Source organism: Camellia sinensis, chromosome 4, assembly GCF_055761805.1.
Source record: "Camellia sinensis isolate YWXY chromosome 4, ASM5576180v1, whole genome shotgun sequence".
NCBI lineage: Eukaryota > Viridiplantae > Streptophyta > Magnoliopsida > Ericales > Theaceae > Camellia > Camellia sinensis.
Window position 1 is genome coordinate 153,984,536 of NC_138964.1, and position 20,450 is coordinate 154,004,985.

Here is a 20,450-nt window from a genome sequence, read left to right on the forward strand (position 1 = left end):
TATATAAGGGGTGTTTGGGAAGAGGGTTGGGTAAAAATAGCCTACTAAAAGATAAAATAGGTTAAAATAGCCAATAAGACAAAATGTCACATCCAACCCATAATCATTTCACTTTTTCTCTCACAACCATCAAATTAACTACAAAAAAAAGCCAACCAACTTTCCAAACACAACTATGTGGGTGTTTGGGAAGTGGCTATTTTAGAGGTCTTTTGGCTTTTTGGCTATTTTAATAGGCTATTTTAGTTTTTGTGTTTGGGAAGATGGGATGAATTTTTATTTGAGTTGTTGTATTGAAAAATGTGTTGAAATAATGTTTAAAATTAAAATGACAAATTTGTCCCTAATCTTATATTTTTCAAAATTGGTGTTAAGGGGCAAAATCGTCATTTACTATCCTAGGCAATAGGCTGTCAACTACACTGCTACACTGTCAACGTGACAGTGTAGCTGCCCCATGCCGAAATAATGTTTTTTTTTTTTTTTTTTTTTTTTTTCTCTCTATTGGTTTAAGATATTTGAGGCTATTTGGTTAAAAATGTATTTGAGGCTATTTTAGCCTCAATATTGGTTTCCCAAACACCCCCTATATTAGCCAGGCTAAAATAGTCAACTTTCCAAACAAGGCCATGGAGAACTGGGAGAGGATAGATAAGAGATAAGAACAAGAATAAGAGATGAGGATGCAGGACAATTAGGGGCAGCAGCAAATCTAGGCTTTTGGGGCAGCAACAAATCTAGGCTTTTGGGCTTGATTTTAATTGGATTTTTTTGTTGTGGTTTCAAGATGAAAAGTAATGGGAAATTTAGGGCTTCTGTTAGTATATGGAAGAATTAGGTTTAGGGCTTGATGTAACAATAACGAAGAATGATTTTTGGGACTTCTCATCCCCCTTGTCAACCAATGTTCCATCATGCAGTTCAATGTTACCATCCCTCTTGAAAATATCAGTACCTCTTGGAGAGAATTTAGGCAGAAAATTAGTGACTTGTAAGGTCATATTAGGATCAGTATCAGCAACTTGTTGCTGTAATTCTTCAATCCCTACATCTTGTGTGGCCTCCGAATCTTCTATTTGTACAATATCCATAACTATAGGCTCCGGAGACGACTCTCTTGACTCTAAATTAGACTCAGCCAGTAACTTATTAACATCTAAAGACAAATTTGGTTCTGGGCCAACAGCTTGCTCCTTTGACTTTGCAATCATTGCTATTGCAACACCAGAAATATTGGATTCATTACGAGGGATTGCTGGATTTCTTCTGAATCATCAATAACTGTTTTTTCATTCTTTGAAATCTGGTCATCTTTCCCCATGGCAAAGGTTTGCTTGTCATTCACAAAATCTATATCGGAACACACAGAATTTTGGTTGACGAATTTCTTTGAAGTTGGTGCTTCTTGTGGTGTTTTTGATTCATCAATCAGAGCCTCATTATCCATCAAAATCTGGCCATCCTTCACCTTCGGAAAATTCTGAGAATATTCATTGGCTTGCAACTTCAATTGTGTAGGGTTTTCATTCCTAAGAACAATATTCGGCTTTGGTGCATCTTGTTGTGGCTTTTTAGTATCTTTTTGTGGCACTTTAGCATCTTTTTGCGGCACTTTAGCTCTTTGTTTTGGAGTTTCTGTTGGTTTCTTTTGCTGGACAGGCTTTGCATTATGCGTAGGTTTCAAAACTGTAGATTTCTCCTTAAATTTTACAAAAAACTCAAATTGTATAGCCGTTTCAATAGCATTTTCGAGATCTTCCAAATATGCAATGGACATCTCTTTTTTAATTCCAAATCTTAATCCACTTTTGAAACAAGCAATAGTTGTTCGTTCACTTTTGACAACGTCAGACTTGATAATAACTCCTTATATTTTCTTGCATAATCAAATCACACGCATATTACCTTGCTCAAGAGTATGCAATTGATCAAGAAAATCATCTTGAAGGTGCTTTAGATGAATTTTTTCCTCTAAGAAGCGCTTTATCCTCCTCCCAATTCAATCCACTTGTATAGGATTTACCACAATGTGAAAACATCATGGTGGAACCTTAAGCTCTAATACCATACTGATGTAAGACAATTAGGCATATCAGCAGATCTAGGCGTTGGGGACAACAACAAATCTAGGTTTTGGGGCTGATCTTAATTGGGATTTTTTTGTTGTGGTTTCAAGATGAAAAGTAATGGTAAATTTAGGGCTTCTATTAGTATATGGAAGAATTAGGTTTAGGGCTTAATGTAACAATAAGGAAGAATGATCTTTGGGACTGTTTTGGGTGCTGTGAACAGTAACTCGTGAATAGTAATTTGAAATAGAAAAGGAAAAGAAAAAGAAAGAAGAAGATTGGCTTAGGAATCACTCCTAGAATCCCTTAGGCATCACACCTAGGAGTTGATTACATCACACAATCCATAAAGAAGCTTCAAAAGCTCTTGAAATTCTCTAAAACATCAACTCTATTAAATTGACTATGAGACTTCTTAAACCAACTAGAACTAAAATAGAAAACTACCAAAAAATCTTTTGACTTCCAAAACAAATTTAAGACTAAATAAGAAACAAAAACAAACACTAATTAAATAACTCAACTCACAAGACAATCCATGGGTGACCCCTACAGCCCATGTAGGCAAATATAAAATTACCAAAATATCCTTTACCTAAAAATCCTAAAAAACATAAAAATAATCATAAAATAGAACTATAATAATATTAGAAACATGATTATGTATGGTTTCTATATAATCATAAAATAGAATTATAATAATATTAAAACTCTGATTATGTATGGTTCCTATTGATTTCGCTTTGATACCATTCCAATTTTCAAATATCACCACTTCTTTAAATTTACTCTTCCTGAGCTTCTTATATTCTAAATTAGATGAGTTAGAGCATGAAGATTTATCAGAGACGAAGAAGAGATAAGCAGTCTTTAATTTTCCTTCATCTTCAAGACCTAGTTCATTTTACCCCTAAGAGGCTATTTTATAGGTGTTACGAAGCTCTATTAACAAGAAATTACCACTTAAAGCTACCTTATCCAATACGGTAAGGGCTTCGGCCCTGAGGTTTCGCCCTACGACCATAAAAAAAATATGACAATTAGAAAATAGAGCAGCATGAAGACCTTAAGTTCTAACCTCATTAGTTGAAAGTCATCCCAAGATTCTGAGAGAGGGTACTACGGTAACACATCTGGCAGTAGTTTACATTCTTTCAGTTGGGTTTCTATCGACTAAAATTGTCCCAAAAGCACATTCAAATTCAAGATCTTCTTCTTCTTCTTGACGTTTTGCCTTTTATTCAGAAGAAGAGGAAGCAACACCTCCCTTTGTTTAAAGGATTTCCTCGAGTACGGATGAAAATAATGATCATTTCCTGATCTCCAAAATCCTACTTTTCTGTAAGTTTCTCACTTAAATAGAAAAATGCTAACTTTTTTTTATGTGTTCAATTTGACTTTGCAGAAATCTCAAATGTGTTTAGTGGGAAGTGGTTTTTTTATTAGATGCTTTGGAAGTTCGTGATCATTTTCTAAATTTAACCTTTTAGGAAGTTGCTTTTTTGTCAATACTTTCATGGGTTAGGGAAATATGCTAGCGGAAAGCTTCTGTTCATGGGGAAACTCTGTGACCACATTAATTAAAAGCTTAGGGTGTGTTTGTTTTGAAGGATTAGAGTGTGGAATTGGACTATTAGTCCCACAAATGTAGGACTATTCTATCCCATGGGAGAGGGTGGGATAGAAACCATGGGATTGGTATCCCATGGGATTATTTTGTGAAATGTCCATTTTACCCTTCATGCTATTACTTAGTAAAAATTGAAAAAGGATAAAATAGTCTTTTGAACATTTATAAATTATTTTTTTTAGTGTTGTTAATTTAAAATTATATATTAAATAAAAAATTTAAATTAAAAATTATGGCCTTATAAATTAAATTTTTTTAGTGTTGTTAAAAAATTAAATTTACATATTAAATAAAATTATTTTTTAGTGTTGTTAATTTAAAATTATATATTAAATAAAAAATTTAAATTATAAATTAAATTTATTTAAAAATAATAAATTATAAATTATGGCTTTATAAATTAAATTTGTTTAGTGTTGTTGAAAATTTAATTTATATATTAAATAAAATTATTTTTTTATTGTCGTTAATTTAAAATTATATATTAAATAAAAAATATAAATTATGAATTTAATTTAATTGAACATTTATATTAAATAAAAATTATAAATTAAAAGGGTAAAATAGTCTTTTGAACATTTATCCTTATCCAGTCCGTCTAACCAAATATTGGATTCACTAAAAATAGTCTAATCCAGACATATAATTCTATGACTAAACAAACATAGGATACAAATTCAGTCCAATCAAATAGTCTGGGTACAATGTATCCCTGGACTAATAGTCCGATGGATTACAATTCCCCCTTATCCAGTCCGTCCAAACAAACACACCCTTAGCCTCTGTTTGGGAAGTGGGTTGGCTTTTTGATTTTTTGACTTTTTTGATTATTTTAACCTGGGCTAAAAAGCTTGGTTTAGGAAGGATTTTTTGGCTTTTTGACTTTTTTTATAAGAGAAGAGTGTAATGATTATGGGTTAGATATGATGTTTTGTCTTTTATGACTAAAATAGCTTATTTTGTCTTTTGTGGCTAAAATAGCCAAAATGGCTTGGAATTACTCTTCCCAAACGGACTCTTAGTTTCCTAAGAATTGCAGGGGTAATCCAGTCAATCCCCCTCTTTCCCCCAACTTAAAGCTGCTAGCAGGAGTTGGAAATGACCTTAGAACTTTCTTAAGGAGGAGCAATGTTAGTTCCATGTGTCTTTTCAGATTTTAGAGTGAGAAAAGGAATGCCAAAACACCATCTGTAAATATATGTGGCTTATGGACTTGTTCAAATTACATAAGTTGGGGGGATGCTATGCTGGGATACATCTTTTAGAAGTGTTTTAGCTTTGGTAACTTGAGTATGTGATAGGATGTGCAGATTGAAGTTGAGTGGGAGGGGGAGGGGGAGTGGGAGGGGGAGGAGTGCAGTCAGGGTTTGAATCCCCAACTTATGAGCTAAATCAGTCATGATATCTAACCTACGGAAGGAGGAGGGGTGCAGGGTTTGAACCCCTTTTGGTTTTTGGTTGGGGAACCCTGACATTGGAGCTGCTCACTGGGTTGAATGCCTAGCAACTGAGTCACTTTGGAGTGCACAATTCTTTTTAGAAATTGGCTTTGGCATTTTGCTAACCGAAATCCACATCTTGTCGTGTGTCCAAATACATCCCATGCATGACTACTCAATAAAATCTTTCTTAATCATGGCCTTTTAAGGGTTGGAATTTTTGACACGACACGATAACAGTACTTGAATTGTACACGAAGTTAGCTGGTTAGGGTTTAGGGTTGAGCATTTTTCAACATAAACATGAATATGATACGACTGGATAACACAAATATTAAACTGGCCAAGTTGTATTGAACTTGCATAATACAAAATTGAATCCATTGATAATTAATTACACATTTTGATGTTATGTCCACTCAAGGATGTCATGGATCTGGGACTCCACCACATAGTTCTTGAAGGTGACTCGATGATAATAGTTCGGGCCTTTCACTCCGCTTCGACATCCTTGGCTTCATTTGGGCATTTTGTGGAGCAGGCAAAATCTCTGCTGCCCAGATTCCATTCCTGGGCTGTTCAGCACGTGAAGAGGGAAGGAAATTCAGTAGCCCACTGTCTCGCTCGAATGGCTTTTGCTATGGATAATTTTTCCATCTGGCTGGAGGATGTTCCGCCTTCTTTGCGCTCCCTCGTTAGGAGGGAGGCGCCTCTTTGATTTGTTTCTTTGTTCCTATTTTGGCAATCTAAAAAAAAAAAAGGATGTCATGGCATTTAACTCCATCTAGCTAATTAAAAGGTTATGTAAAATATAATTTTAAAGCCAATATAATTTTTTGTTTTTCATTCAAGATAATATATATTTTTCGTCACTTATTTTGGCCTATGTCCACACACACACACACACACACACACACACACACACACACACACACAAAGCCCTATTGGCTACACCTTTCTTATTCACTTGATTGATTTGTTTACATCAATAGCACTCACATATATAGGACGAATCACAATCATATCCATAATTATAAGATTGAATCATCTCTCACAATTTAGGTAATTTAGATAAAATCAACCCCCCTGCAACCACATACCATAGAATTCAATATTTAAAGTGATTTTATCTTCTACAAGTAGAGATCAGTTTTGAAAATTAACTTTTGCAAATATGACATGTTGATACAAATAGAATACAAACTGAAAATGACGCAACATGATAAGACGAAAAAATAAACGGGTTTTGTTAGTGTTGAAGTAATTCTGACTCGAATGTAAGACAACACGACACGAATACAACAAACATGACATGATGCCCGCCTCTTTGTATTCTTGAGAGAATTGCATAATACCCCCCAATATTAGAATGCTTACACAAAAACTTTATTGATATATGCTGCAAGACTTTCTTAGGATGGAAACCTTGCAAAAGCTGCCCAAAAAGAAAATATGCTCGTCTTTGTTTGGAGAATTGTGGAGTCTTATGCAAATATCAAGAAGTAGATTCAACTTGATCAAGGTGGTCCTGGACTCTCAATATCATTCTCATGTTTTTGAATTTACATCTGATCTAATTTGAATAGCATCTAGAGCAAAATGACATAATTAGAAAACATGGTAAATATGTGAATGAAGAAAGATATAAACTGGCTAAGTTCGTAGTGCAGTGACACAGAATAGATGAAAATTATCCAACCATGTTGTCAACATTGGCCTTAATATATCCATCCATATGACCAAAACTTTCTGAACTTTATATAAGCATTTTATTCATCGTCATTAGGTATGTACACATTATGACCTTAGAGACAAATGTACGAGCAATAAAAAAATTTGTATTAATATTTAGAAAAAATTATTATGTGATAAATCTGTATAATTTGAAAATATTCATATATGATACTTTACTTGCCGTCCATCCTGTCCTACTTGGGGTGCATTAGTCCACATCGTAGTTTCAAGGCTGAGACAAAAGATGAATAGTGTTTTGATTGCTAGTTGGGGTGCATTAGTCCACATCATAGTTTTAGAGGCAAAAGATGCAGAGAATCATGCACACATGCTTTTCAAGGTTGAGACGAAAGATGAGTGAGTAGTGTTTTCATTTGAAGTGTGATAAAGATGAGAATTAAGAAGAATTGTTGGGTGCTTCTTGTAGCAATACTTCACACCATTTATTAAGTGACACATTTATATTATTTCGCAGAACATCTTCATAGAAGTGAAGTGATGAATATATAGTGAGTTTTGGCATGAGATACTGACTGGAGTAGTGTGTAGCCTATGTTTGGGCGGACTGGATTAGCATTTCCACCACTAATAGTCCTAGGATTACGAATCTGTTGGATTATGTATCCTATCTTAACTAATAGTCAAGTTTAAAATAATTAATCCATACTTTAATTGTTTAACCAAACATCGGATTAATAATTTTATTGGACTATTAGTCCAATCCCAAGCTCATGTCCACCCAAACAAACATGGCCTTATAGTATGTTAACATATAATTCAATAATTAGAGAATCTTTGGAAGGTGAAATTAGGAAAACTTTAGAAATTAGTTGATTTTAATTTCTATTGAGGCACAGAACAGAAGAATCTGGAGCATGAGGGAGTTGTGGTTGATTAGCTGAAATTTTGATCATTTTCTAAATTTAACCGTTTAGGTAAAATGCTATTTTGTCACCAGTTTAGTGGGGCAGGGAATGGGATAAGGGAAAAGCTTCTATTTGGAGGGGAACTGTGGCTTTTAGAGCTTAGTTTCCGAATGAATACTATACGCTGTGCATGGTTTCATTTTCATAACCTGTTTTTGAAAAAAATTCAAAAACATTAAAAATTAATGTGGTAAAAAAAAATAAAAAATCACCCATTAACAGTAATCGTAATATCTGACGTACAGGGAGGGGGACGAGTGTAGGGGTTTGAATTCCCGACTTACAAGCAAGGATAGATCTAAGAGTGGGAAGTAAGGGCGATTGTTATTCCTACGATTTCAAAACCGTCTTACTACACTAATATTTGCTGTTAATTTCTTTTTCCTTCATAAATCTCCTCTCAAACTTAAAATCAAACACAGTTTAAGAGAATTGCATAATGCCCAATATTAGAATGCTTTCATAAAAAACTTTGTTGATATGCTATAAGACTTGCTAAGTATGGAAACCTTGCAAAAAGAGCCCAAAAATAATGGGTATGCTCATTATTGTTGAAAAATGGTGAACTCTTATGAGAATATAAAGTAGAATCTCTTGATCAAGAGAATTCATTTTGTTTTCTTGGGAAGCAACAACACCCAATGATCCCAAGAACCACACGATTACGTGAGTCTCCCCTTGAATAATTTGAAAATATTTTATAAAATGGTTGCAATTGTTATGTAACGCTATTACGTAACAGTTGTGGTGGTTACCGCTACACGTTTCGGTCACTATAGCGGTGTGATAAAGATTTACATGTGTAACGGTCGTTTCTGTGTTACATAATGGCCGTGGTGGCACCGTAACAACCGAAACGATTTGTTAGATACCGTTTCACTTTTTTACAATATTCTAAATAGCTTTCTTTTCCCAAAAACAAAAACAAAAACAAAAAAAACAAAAGCTTACAAAAAAAAAAAACAAATACTTAAGTGATCCAAATCCAAAGAAAAAATCTTATATGAATTTTTTTCTTTATAATTTTTGCTTTTTTTTAATTTATGACAAAATTTTTATTTTATAATCCTTTCATTTAATAATTATGAATATTTTTTTATTCAATTAGTTCAAGTATTGGTAAAAAATAATTTGTAGACATTTAAAATCAATTATTCTTAAATTCATTAATTATTGAAATAAAATGTAAAAAGCTCCTTTTATAGTGATTTGAAAATATGAAATATATTGAGTCATACTTAAAAATTAACAAAAATTTATTAAAATTTATTTTAAATCCCAATAAATATGATTTTGAAAAGAAAAAAAAATGCGTATCAGTAAGTTTTTTTCAAATTATGCAAAAAATTAAAAAAATTACGAATCTGGTTATCACAATCGTTGCATTACGGTCTTTACACTCTTACCGCGTCACTATAACTAGGGGTGTGCGCAGTGCGGGTCGGTGCGGTTTGAGAGAAAAATAGAAACTGTATGGCGGGTGGCGGATTGATAAAAGTGTCACTAGAATTTGCCATTTTCCTTATCAAAAATCGGCGGTTCGGTTGGCAAATAATGGCCGATTTGCCTTGGCGATTCGGGCGGATTGGCAGTTTATAAAAAATATAATTCAAATTACAAAACTTAAATCAAAGAGTAAAAAAAAGACGAGAGATATCGTGATGTTAAACATCTTGCGAAGCTTTCTTCTGATGCAGCAAGTGTAGCAACAACATGGTAATATCAACGACTATGTCATCAGTTCATTACAAGCATCTGTGGAAGTTACAATGATCAAATACAATACATAAAATTCCCCTTGAGCAGTAATGTAATACTATATTCTAAGGTATAGAACAACAAGCAAACTTAAGTAAAAAAGAATTTTTAGAATCCTATAAAATATGATTTAATAGCGGTGCGGGTCGGTGCAGTTTGGAAGAAAAATAGAAACCGGCGGATTGATAAAAGTGTCACTAGAATTTGTCATTTTTCTTACCAAAAACCGGCGGTTCGATTGACAAATAATAACGAATTTGCCTTGACGGTGCGGCTCGGTGCGGTTTTAGCGGTTTCGACGATTTTGACGGTATTATACACACCCCTATCTGTAACCATTACGAAAACTGCAATCACTTTTCAAAATCTTGTTCTTATCTGATACTGCTATAATAGTTAAGTTTTGGTAACCTTAGGTTTAGGTCACCTTAGTTCACATCATAGCCTACTTGGTGCACCTTAGTTCACATCATAGTTTTAAGTACGAAGGATTAGGTCCATCCCTACTTGGTGTGCATTAGTTCACATCATGGTTTAAGTACAAAACATGTAGAGCACATATGCTTTTCAAGAATGATACGAGACAAAAAAAATAAATGGATATTTTTATTTATAGTGTGATAAAGATGAGGATTTTCACCCTATTCATTAATTGTCATTTTTTATATTATTTATTAAAATAAAAATATAAAAGTGATCAACCCAACTATATAAATTAATCATTTGTCTACTTGAAACAGGATCACTAAATAACTTTTCAAGGATTAGGGATGATTGGTGTGAGATAGTGATTGCTTTTAAATTGATATTGAGGCACAGAACACAGAAGTATCTGGTGATGAATGAGAGTGGTATGGTTGATTAGCAAAATTATATAACAACATCAAATGTTTTATTATAAAATACACAATTCAACACAACGTTGAAACTTTCTCAAGTTTTAAAACTGGTAACAGTTTCAAATTCAACTCATTGTTCTTGTTTATAAATTTGTCAGAAATGTGAATGTAACAAATATAGTTAAAATAAGAAGGCTGAAATGACAAAAATGAATGCATTGGTGAGAAACTAGAGGGGACTAATCTAATAGAGAGGACATTTTGAAAGAAATACATTCCGAAAATGAATTGGTTATGTTCAGGTAAAGGAGGAATTTGATCATTTCAGCTGTATTTGGATCTTGATTCTGAGGTATTTGTTGAGGAAAAATAAAAGGAAGGAGAAACGATTTTTTTTTTTTTGGGGGGGGGGGGGGGTTAGGAAAATGAATATATATTTATCAAAAAATAATAATTTTTGATAGGGGTGGTTTGTTAATTATTTTTGGAAAAATTACTATTAAGTGGTGTCAACAAAAAAAATTATTACAAATACATAGTAAAGTTTATAATTGGATAAATTACACTAATGGGTTAGGAAAATGGCAATGATTTACTGGAGAGTTATTCTTAATGGAGAGTTCTTGAAAAGGGTGTATTTTTATTTTTTTTATTTTTTTTGGGTTAGGAACATGAATATATAATTATCAAAAAACAATAATTTTTGATAGGGGGTTTGACAATTATTTTTGAAAAAATTACTATTTAGTGATGTCAGCAAAAAATTATTACAAATATATGTTAAGATTTATAACAGTCCCTATAATTTAAGACTTATATTACTCTTCTTAACTTTTTAGTTAGGGTAATTTACACTTTGCCTCCTAAAGTTTCACCAATTTCTCACTTTGGCTCTTTAAGTTTAATTTTTCTCAGTTTGACCCTTTATGTTTGCAATCCTTCCCACTTTAACCTTTTAAGTTTAATTTTTCTCACTTTGACCCTTTATATTTGCAATCCTTCCAACTTTATTCCTAGACTAACTTCCATCTAAAAAAGTAACAGAATCTATCACATCACTAACACATCAGATCCATGCGTGATGTAAAAAATTCACTAAAAATGCAAAAAATAAAAAATAAAAATTTTGGTATTTAGTGAACTTTTTTTTAAAAATTTATTCATAAATATTATTACATTATAGATGCATCTAGATTAGATGCAGTTAAAAAAATAAAAATAAATTTAACTAAAAAAAGAAAAAAGTTTACTAAAAACGAAAGAAAATGAAAATATATAGACTAGAACACCTATATTGTCAATTTTGAAATTAAAAATTTATTATCGTTTTTTTTCTCCTTTAGTGAACTTTTTTTTTCTTTTTTTTTAGTTAAATTTGTTTTTATTTTTTTAACAGCATCTAATCTAGATGCATCTATAATGTAATAATGTTTATGAATAAATTTGAAAAAAGTGTTCACTAAAGACTAAAAAAAAATAAATTTTTTTGTTTTTTATTTTTTATTTTTTGCATCTTTAGTGAATTTTTTACACCATATATGAAGCTGATGTGTTAGTGATGTGACAAATTCTATTACTCTTTTTTTTTTTTTTTTATGAAAGTTAGTCTAGAAGTAAAGTGGGAATGATTGCAAATATGAAGGGCCAAAGTGAGAAGGATTACAAACATGAAGGGCCAAAGTGGGAAATAAGTGAAACTTTAGGGGGCAAAGTGTAATTTACCCTTTTAAGTATGATACATTTGATTTTGAATTTTAAATGTTGTACCAAACAAGGACAATCAAATATGTTTTCCTTACAAACGGTCTATTTTAAAAGTAAAGTCGTCATATAAGTTATTTTGTGTTGGTTAACATATATGTTGTTTGAAATCTTGCTTGTTTCCACTTTTAAAAAACACTTTTCAGAGAATTCTACTTTCTTATTTTTCGTGTTTTTTTTTGTTTTTACTGAATTTTTTTAATATTTTAAGCAATTTTTTTACTTTTTAAACACACCTAACATAAATACACCTACAAAGTAAAAAAATTGTAAAAAAATCTTTTAAAAATTCACTAAATACCAAAAATATAAAAAAAAAATACAAGAATTCTGTACATTTTTTGTATTTTTATGTATTTATTAATTTTTTAAAATATTTTTCCACAAATTTTTTACTTTTTTAGTCACCCACTTTGATTCCTGTTTCTAACTGCTTTGTTATTTCCAATTAATCCTTTCTGTTGTTTATTTAGTTAATCTAGTTTTCAGTCTATCTTGATCACCCACAAGATCGGTCTGTGTTTATCCACCTGCTTTTAGTCACCCACTTTCGTTCCCTGTCCCGAGTAAGTCCTTAGGGTTAGGCAGTGTCGGACATAGGGGTCTTCCGAATAGGGTCTGTACTCAAACCATTTTGGTCTGTGATAACATGACAAGAATAGGGTACGTATTAAGATATCTGTAAAACTGATTAATTAAACAAAAACAATGAATCGATTATTTAGGAGTAACTCATTAGTCACTTCTAGGTCAACAACTTTGTCTTCAATACCTAATCAAGGATTAGTAATAAATGAAGAAGATATTGAAATACAAAATGATAAATTTGATGCAGGATGGAATATACCTAAATTACCAATAAAAGAAATTTATAAAACTACTTTTATACAGAATGTTTTCAAAATCACACTGCATGTTAAAACCATTGAACAAGTTTACGCCTTAGAAAAGCCTAGAGAAACCTGTCAATTATTTGACGCAAAATTAATTAAAAGGCATTTAAATAATGGTTACAATTTTATGCATATTGGTTTAATTCAAGTTGGTCTGAATCCATTAACCATGGTCGGCAAAAATACCTCTGTTTTATTATGTTTAAGAGATACTCGTTTTCTTGATTACAATAATAGTTTAATAGGTATGATGGAAACTGGTCTCCATAAAGGTCCAGTACATTTTAATTGTTTTCCTGATTTTACACTTAGTTTACGAGACCCACATATTTTAGATACATTAACATTAAATATACAGTTACATGGTTCTTTTACTAACATTAAAGAAAAAGTTCATAATATTGCTTTAATATATCGTGTTCATTACAAATGTATGCAAACTAATTTAAATGTTCACGTTTTACACAAAAGTCCTAAAGATAAAACTTTATTAATCCAAAGCAGCAGTAACCCTGGAGAATCACATATTAATGTTCCTCAAATGATTGAATGGAAAAACATAGATTTACCTGATCAATGGATCACTGTCAATGAAAATTACAAACATAATCAACAACAATCCTCAATTCAAGATATCCAAGATATTCACCAATTTAATGATGTTCTGTTCGAATTAAATTTAATCGTAGTCAATCATCTCGACATAGTACATCTAGTGTTCCAACTGAAATTGAAACTGAAGATGAAATATTTAATACTCCTTTATTTCGAAAAAATAGTAAAATCTATCTTGGACAACCTTTCACTAATAAGTTAAAAGGCATTGATAATACTACTTCCTCTCAAATTCGTAAACCTGTTTATTCTACACATACACATTTGCCTGAAGAAAAGATTGCTTCTAATAATTCTCCCACTCAAACTGATTTCGAAGAATTCATACCATCCGTCAATCCTCAATTAATGACGATCAAAAGAAATTTTAAACCTGATCTAGATAAATTACTTGTTGACTTTAAATCTACGAAAAATAGAACAGCACGACATGCTTATTATGCTAAATATAATTCTACTCAAATGTCCAAAATTACCCGACAATGGTATGATTTTATGGTCAAATATGGTTTTGAATTATCCCTATTAGAATATGTTTACAAATATTACAAAAAGATTAATACAATCACCAAACATAAATGGAAAACTTCTAACACCACTTCTGTCAGTTCTAGTCCTCCTCCTTTAGAAAAAATTCTTCTTCATCAACAAGGTTCTGAAATCCCTGCTTCTCCTTTCAAACTCCCTGGTAATGATAATGAAATTAAAAAGGTTATTGAACAAAATAATTATACTAATCAATGTTTAAATACAATTGGTAAACAATTAGACAAGATCGAAACCAATTTAGAATCTGTTCAAACCACATCCACTAAACAACCTTTAGATCCACCTCTACTTAATCTACCTAGTAATCATTCCAAACGAACTAGCTTAGTTACTAATGATACTTCTACTGTCAAAGCCATTGAAAAACTATTTACTAAATTATCTACCACTAATAATGCTTCACCTTCTAAAGATAAAGGTCTTACTGTCCTAAATCAACAACCTAATATTGACACTATTTCTACTCAATCTGACACTGAAACTACAGATGATAATATTAATCAATTAGCTCAACAATTTCAATCTTCTCATCTTCATAAAATTCATTATCCCAAAGTTAATCCACAAACCACAAAAAACTGGTATTCTCGACTTACTCCTGTTGATCTTCAATTTGAAGAAACTAATCTTAATAATCAATTTTCTGTTTCTGCTAAAAAATTATACGAATGGAATATTGATGGTCTTAGTGAAGATCAAATCCTCCAAAAGTTAAATCATTTATCAATGGTCTCCAACAGTTATCTCTCCAATCATCCCCAATATACTCAACCTGAAATTGTTACATTAATTACTTCTAGGTTCACTGGTATGCTCAAATCTTGGTGGGAAAAATATTTAATTGAAGAGCAACAAGACTCTGTAATTTATGCTAACCAAACTGATGATAATGGTTTACCTATCTTTGATGAAAACATTGGATGTTGCCACTGTTAAAATTTATCACCTACTTCACCCACTTAAACCTACTCCACTAAACCTAACCCACTACACCCACTTAAACCTACTCCACTAAACCTAACCCACTACACCACTACCACCTCACCTACTCCACTAAACCTAACCCACTACACCACTACCACCTCCACTTCACCTACTTCTTACCTACTACACACTCACCCTCTTCTATATATAGGAATCATGAATCATTGTAATAAATACAACAATCAATATATCAATCAATAATAATACATACAATTTATTCTCTCTCTTTCTCTATACATTATTTCTTACATGGTATCAGAGCTGGTTTAAAACCTAGTATTTTTGCTTCCCCGGCGGGCGGCAACCTCACCTTAGCCGCCCGCCGGACCTCAACCTATTCCGCTGATAAAATCAACAAAGATTTGTGCAACTGTAGTCATGTGTGAGGCTGATGGAGAAGAATTCTTCACCTCATATGACGAGACAGTCTGGAACTGGAAACACTGCAACATTCTGCTCTGGAATTCTGCAGCAGCTAGATTATAGCTTGGTTGAGTGCCAAGCTTTGGTTCTTCCACCCACTCTTGAACTTGCCCAGCAAAGTGTGAAGGTTCATGCTTGTGTTGGAGGGACTAGTGTGCGCGAAGATCAGCGCATTCTCTCCAGTGGGGTTCATGTTGTTGTTGGTACTCCTGGTCGTGTGTTTGACATGTTGCGGAGACAATCACTTCGCCCTGTTTACATCAAAATGTTTGTCTTGGATGAAGCTGATGAAATGCTGTCACGAGGTTTTTAAAAATCAGATCTATGATATTTTCCAGTTGCTGCCACCCAAAATCCAGGTTGGGGTGTTCTCAGTTGCTGCCACCCAAAATCCAGGTTGGGGTGTTCTCAGTTGCTGCCACCCAAAATCCAGGTTGGGGTGTTCTCTGCCACAATGCCACCAGAGGCTCTTGAAATCACCAGGAAATTCATGAATAAGCCTGGAAAGAGAAAAAACTCATGCTAGGATTTGCGAAGTGATTTGCTGCAGGAATTTTGGCTTTGGATGAAACCCTTACCATACTCCACTCATTCTCTCCAACTGTTCTAACTTTTTATTTTTATTATTATTATTATTATATCAAATAATCAATGCACTCATGTTCCCCACTAACAGTGTCCACTTTTGACCCAAACCATTTTCAATCCATCATTTCTCCTTCACCTTTTGCACCCCACTCACCGACTCTCTCTCCACTTTATCACATGGGTTTGTCCCTCTCTCTTCTCCATTTGATTTCAAAAATCACTTATTTTTATTTATTTTTTCCAAGTCACTTTTCCTCTTTTTTAAATACCCCACTTTATTTTGAAACAATCGCACTGATGTTTTTCATATAATCCATCTATAAATATTTTTTTATCTATTTTCTTTCTCCCTTGTTTTCTTTCATTTTATTTTTATTTTTTCAACAAAACACTCCCAAAAACACAAAAAAAAAAAAAAAAAATATTTTACAAACTTGTCATTTCTTCATGCCGGGGATCAACCCCGATCAGCATTTTACACCATAAAAAAAAAATAAAAAAATAAAAAAATAAAAAACACAAAACAAAACAAAACACAACCAACACAAATCGGAACAGTGGGATTTTTCTTCTCGCCTATTCTGCCGGTCTTTTCTTCTTGCCACCGTCTTGGGCGGCCCTTGCCGGTGTTGCCTCCGTGTTTCCTTGTCCACCGAGCACGTTCACTCCCCCATACTCCTCCACTGCAGCATATGGAGGACCTCCAAATCGGAACATCACGGTGGCCTTCCGCTTCAGCTCCTTATTTTCTGTCTTTAGCACACTTATCTCTGCTCGCGCATCCTTATACATGCGTTGGAGCAGAGCCAGCTGGGAGTTTAACTGTTGCACCTCATTTGTCCTGCTCTGCAGCCGGTGCGACAAGTTTGTGACCGCCGTCATGGTTTCCACACATGACTTCAGAGTATACTGATTGGCCTCAATATCAGTTTGCACCGCCATTTTTTGCTCCACCGACCGCATCGGAAAGTTCAATGGAGCAAAACCAGAGGTGTTTGGTTGAGGTTCACTGGCCATCGCACCAGTTATTTCTCTTGTGGACTCGTTCAGTTCTGGAAAGAGCGTGAGCAGACCACGGGAAGAGGAGGCCATGTTCTGGGTAGCTGGACGGGAAGAAGAGGCCATGTTGCTGAGTGTTTCAGAGACGGGTTGGTTACAGAGTATTACAGAGTTTCTCAGCAAAGGAAGAGTTTGTTTCAAAGGTTTTTCGCAGCTTTTCTCTGCCTCAGCCTCAGCCTCCGTCTTATAGCCGAGGCAGCCACGCGCATCGCGCGCCTCTTGCCACCAGCCGACAAACGGGCACGCCAACCAAGACACTCACGTGCCTCGCCATCATGTCCGGCACACCTTTTGATAAATTGGGCACGCCTTTTGAAAAATTGGGCGCACCTTTTGAGGGTGTGACTTTTTTAATGGGTCCGACAAGACTCTGTAAACTGTCCCGACATTGATTCCGGTTAGCTCCTTTATGGGTCCGACAAGACTCTGTAAACTGTCCCGACATAGATTCCGGTTAGTTTCTACAAGGGTCCGACAAGACTCTGTAAACTGTCCCGACATAGATTCCGGTTAGTTTCTACAAGGGTCCGACAAGACTCTGTAAACTGTCCCGACATTGATTCCGGTTAGTTTCTGCAAGGGTCCGACAAGACTCTGTAAACTGTCCCGACATTGATTCCGGTTAGTTTCTACAAGGGTCCAGCAAGACTCCGTAAACTGTCTTCTACAACGGTCCGACATGACCCCATAAACTGTCTTCTACAACGGTCCGACATGACCCCATAAACTGTCTTCTACATCGGTCTGACACCACCATACAGTGTCCTCTACAACGTTATAACACCACCATACAGTGTCTTCACCAACGGTCTGACACGACCATACAGTGTCTCCTATCCTTTTTTTTATGTATTTTCTTGTTTTGTTCCTCTCTTCAAACTCAAGTTGGTTAGTTCCTATCCCCCTTGAGTTTGCGGGGGGCTGTTAAAATTTATCACCTACTTCACCCACTTAAACCTACTCCACTAAACCTAACCCACTACACCCACTTAAACCTACTCCACTAAACCTAACCCACTACACCACTACCACCTCACCTACTCCACTAAACCTAACCCACTACACCACTACCACCTCCACTTCACCTACTTCTTACCTACTACACACTCACCCTCTTCTATATATAGGAATCATGAATCATTGTAATAAATACAACAATCAATATATCAATCAATAATAATACATACAATTTATTCTCTCTCTTTCTCTATACATTATTTCTTACAGCCACCCTGATGGTATTAATGCTTTAATTTATACAATTGTTCGACATTTTATTGGAACCCCAACTAATATCTATTCACGCATACATGATCAACTTAGTAATCTTACCTGTTCAACCTTAAGTGATTTTCGATGGTATAAAGATGTGATTACCTCTAGAGTTATGTTAAGAGAAGACTGTACTAAATCATTCTGGAAATAAAAATTTATTAATGGATTACCTAGTTTATTTGCTCATAAAATTAGAGACGTCCTTAGCCAACCTACTGGTGTTATTGAATATGATAATTTAACTTATGGCGATATTATTAGTACTATTCAAAAAGAAGGATTAAAAATGTGTATTGATCTTAAACTTAGTCAAAAAGTCACTAAAGATAAACACAAAGCTAAATATGAATTAGGAAATTTCTGTGAACAATATGGTTTACCTCCTGTAGCACCCTCTCGTAGGAAATCACATAAACATTCTAAGCACAAGTATAAATTCAAATATTCTAATAAATACAAAAAGAATTATTAACCTTCCAAATCCAATGATAAATTTTATACTAAACCCAAAAAGAAATATTACAAAAAATCACATCCAAAACCTAAATCTAATAAAGATATAACATGTTATAACTGTGGTCAAAAAGGTCATTATTCTAATAAATACAAAGAAAAACAAAAATAAAAAGATAAGATTAATTAATTACAAATAACTGATGAATCTAAAAATCAAATATTTGAAATCTTTCAATTAAATCAATCTGATAGCACTTCCTCTTCTGATAATCCCGAAACATTCTCTGATAATTATTCAACTAATACTGATTCTGATAATCATAATATCACATTAGGATGCAATGATGTCTGTTGTAAACCTATTAAACAAATTACTGTCCTAACAAAATCAAATCAAGAAGAATCTGCTTTAATAGAATTAATCAGCAAATTAGATTATCCTAGTTTAAAACAAAAGTATATGGATAAATTAAAATCTTTATTAATTCATTCAGACCATAGACCTAAGTTTAATAAACCTATTATTAGCTTATCTAAGACTTTAGAAAGATTTAAGAATAAACATAAAGAAATCACACTTCAAGATTTGCAATCTGAAATCAGCCAAATTAAGCAAACTATTCGCGATTTACAAAATAAAGACAAAAAATTAGAAGATGAAATTATTTCTCTCAAACTTAATCAAACCTTCGATAATTTCCAACCTAATCCAAATACCTCTCCACACGAATCTGACAATGATTCTGATCACACCAATCCAGACAAACTTTTATTTGATAATCGATCTAATACTCTTGAAGATAAAAGATTAAATCTAATCAATAAAATTTATATTCAAAAATGGTATTAAAAAATTAACATTGTTGTTGACGATTTTGAATTAGAATTAATTGCGTTAATTGACACTGGTGTTGATTTAAATTGCATTCAAGAATGGTTACTTCCTACTAAATATTATGAAAAATGTCATGAGAAATTAACTTCTGCTAATAGTAGTCAAATGCATATTAAATATAAATTACCTAAAGTTCATGTCTGTCAAGATAATGTATGTTTCAAAACTTCATTTGTTCTGGTTAAAAACATGACTGATATAATCATTCTAGGAACACCATTTATCTATTTATTATACCCATTTACTACATCTAGTCAAGACATAACTACTCATGTTTTAGGATAACCTGTTACATTTAAATTTTTATCTCCACCGGAAATGCTCGAATTAAATCAATTAAAAGATTGCTCTATTTCTCATACTATTAATCGACTAACCCGACATTTAAATTTTCTTAAAGAAGAAGTTAATTACAAACGAATAGATCAACAACTAACTGATCCAGTTATTATCTCGCAAATTAATGATTTCAAATTAAAACTTGAATCAACTGTTTGTTCAACTTTACCTACTGCATTTTGACATAGGAAAAAACATGTAGTTACTTTACCATACAT

At 33.2% G+C, this 20,450-nt stretch overlaps 1 long non-coding RNA gene across 1 annotated transcript; it reads right to left on the reverse strand.

The window, feature by feature from the left end:
• Window positions 1-17,398: 17,398 nt before the first annotated feature.
• On the reverse strand, window positions 17,399-18,484 carry LOC145789601 (uncharacterized). The gene is made up of 2 exons (XR_014327697.1): window positions 18,305-18,484; window positions 17,399-18,262 (listed from the first exon to the last, which is right to left on the reverse strand). It is a non-coding gene; the product is annotated as an uncharacterized LOC145789601 (long non-coding RNA).
• Window positions 18,485-20,450: the final 1,966 nt, after the last annotated feature.